This window comes from Rutidosis leptorrhynchoides, chromosome 2 (assembly GCF_046630445.1).
Source record: "Rutidosis leptorrhynchoides isolate AG116_Rl617_1_P2 chromosome 2, CSIRO_AGI_Rlap_v1, whole genome shotgun sequence".
Lineage (NCBI taxonomy): Eukaryota > Viridiplantae > Streptophyta > Magnoliopsida > Asterales > Asteraceae > Rutidosis > Rutidosis leptorrhynchoides.
The window spans coordinates 704,633,264-704,636,383 of NC_092334.1; positions in this window are offsets into that span (position 1 = coordinate 704,633,264).

Consider the following 3,120-nt stretch of genomic DNA (forward strand, 5'->3'; position numbering starts at 1 on the left):
TACGTTATCTTTAATTATAACCTTCACCTTATAGATGTATTCACATAACTATTTGTTGATGTACTTATTAATTATTTATATAGGTGATAATATACTTAGTGTAATTAAAGTGTTACTATATAGTTAAGTTCATAGGTTATAATAATAGTATTATTATCTAATTAATCAACCATTATGTAGTCTTATCATTATATGTTACATATATAAATATACACCTATGTGATACATATATACATTCTTTATTATTATTATTATATATGTATATGTTTATAGCTATATATTATATGTATATATTATATGTAAGTGTTATATATACATTAGTGTAGAGGTGGTATATATATATATATATATATATATATATATATATATATATATATATATATATATATATATATATATATATATATATATACTTATTACTACTTATCATCTTTGTATCTTCTTATAATATATATACATTATACATATACACACTCATACATTCATACACACGTACATATACATACATATATACACATACATATACACGTATGTATATATTTGCATACACACACACACACACATATCTACAATGTATACATGTACATACATATGTATGCATGCATGCATGTATATCATTATCATTACTTCTTATTAATCAAACTCATGTACATAAAATCATAGCTTTTATCTTCTAAATATTTTCTAATTTATCTCATAATCTAAATCACAATCATAAATAATAATTATCCGTATTCATGTTCTTTAAACTTATTAACCATAACTTTTATCATAACCTTTTTAACTTATTAATCATTAACATAACTCATAATTCCTAATCCCATTAACCATAACACTTTTAGTTTGACAATCTTAATCTTATTACTAATACTTCTAATCTTTCTTTATGCCTTTTAACTTTATAAAATCATTATTATACTTTTAATCTTAATCATAATCATTCTTTTAACTAAATCTTATTAATCACATTCATAAACTAGTTCATTATTTTATTTATGATCATCATCATAGTTCAACATCCTTAAACTTATTAATCATATTCATTATCATCTTTATGTTCATGTATACATGTTCAATTTAAATAACATAATCCTTATAATTAACTTCAAGAACAAGACCAATATTAATCATCAATATATACTAAAAATAATAGATTAAAAGTAGGATTATCACTAGGGTTTTGGGTATACCTTAGGAGGTTAGAGATTAAGAACAAGGTGATGATTATGGACTGAAATAGGAGCAGGTTTCCAGCAGCTTATCACGACCCAAAACAAGTGCTTCTTGGGTCTGTTTTGACTCGCAAACCAGTAGGAACAACCAGAAAAAACGCAGCAGCAACAAGTTGATCATGGCCTGTTTTGGTTCGTAAACAAGGAGAGAAACAGGAGCACCTTGGGTTGTTTTGATCACGTGTTCACATCAGAAAAAATAGAAGATTAAAGGGGCTGAATAGGTCACGAATTTGTAGCAGGAACAAGCATGATGAAGGTTGTTTGATGGTCGATTAAGAAGGCTGGATGGTGGGCTATTTAGTTGACAAGATTAGAGGGGAATGAAGCTGGAATTAGTCGACTAAAAAGCTTGTAGAAAGCTGATGTTTGTCGACAAAAGAAGTGGGGAAAAAGGCTGCAGGAAAGTGTCGATTAATTCAACAAAAGGGAGGATTTTTGGGGGTTTAATTTGTGGTGCAACTTATGGAATAACATGAGGCTTTTTATAGTTGCATTTAGTTTTCTAATCACACTAGGATAGCTTAGAAAATAACTTAATGAACAAGGTTTTCTTGAGGTGAAAGTATTAGACTAGTATTAGGAGTGACTTAGGTACCAAGTTCCTTTTTTTTTTTTTTTTTTTTTTTTTTTACATTAGCCGATTTATTATTATATGTATATTTTTTTTACCGGCATTTACATAAATATATTATATATATATATATATATATATATATATATATATATATATATATATATATATATATATATATATATATATATATATATATATATATCTATTATTAAAGCTACATCTTATTTAAATTACAAATTATTAGTCCCTAACCTTTATAAATTTTTTAATTTGGTTCGAAACATATCATAGTTTATATAATTGATACATTTATTATATTTAGTTTTACTGTAAATATATTATTTATACATTTTATTTTGATCATAATAATAACATTAATAATAATAATGGTTATTAGGGTTTGGGTTTAATATTTAATATTAAATGGGATTAGTGTTTAGTATTTAATGTATAGGGTTAGATTTAGGGTTTTAAATAATATTAGGGTTTTAGTATTAATTACTCCATTTACTATCCGGATAACAACCCTAGTGCTAATACACAGAATATGACCATGAAACCCTAAGAGCAATTTAGTAAATTCAGAATGGAAATGTGAGGGTTGTTATAAAAAGGTTTCTCAATGTACCTAGATACAAAATTACAAGTATCAAAGTGACATTCAAAGACGCATAGTATTTCATAGGCATATGTTTTAATTATAGTAAGATCCGAAAGTTCATAATTATGCTTTAATGATACACCAGTAAAATTGCATTTTCGGCATCTAAACTAACCCGAATGGGAAAAAAGCCTTCTGGCAGTCTTTATTGTTGTGTCGTTCTCTAGTGAACGTGAAAAAATCAACCCAATTTGCAATAGAAAATGTTTCGGCCGATTCGCCACATAATTCGACACGATTTTGTGGCAATATTAACGGGTACAATTATGTGTTTTGCGACCATAAACTGTTATCATAACGAAACTACAATCACATATATTTGCATTCAATATGAAATTTTATAGCAAAAACAAAAATATGTTTGAGTTGGGAGAATCAAAAAGCGCTACAAAATACTCGAACCTTTAAACGAGATGTCATTAAAGACATAAGGATTTTTTACAAGTGAAGTGATATTAGTCATAAAAAGTTTCTCACTGTACCAAAATGCAAAATTACATTAAAAAAAGTATCAAAATGACATTTAAATACACATAGTATTTCATAGGCAAAAGTTTACATTATCCTAAGATCCGAAAGTTCAAAATTAAGCTTCAAAAAAGGTAAAATGACATTTTCGGCATCTAAACTAACTTAAATGGGGAAAAGCC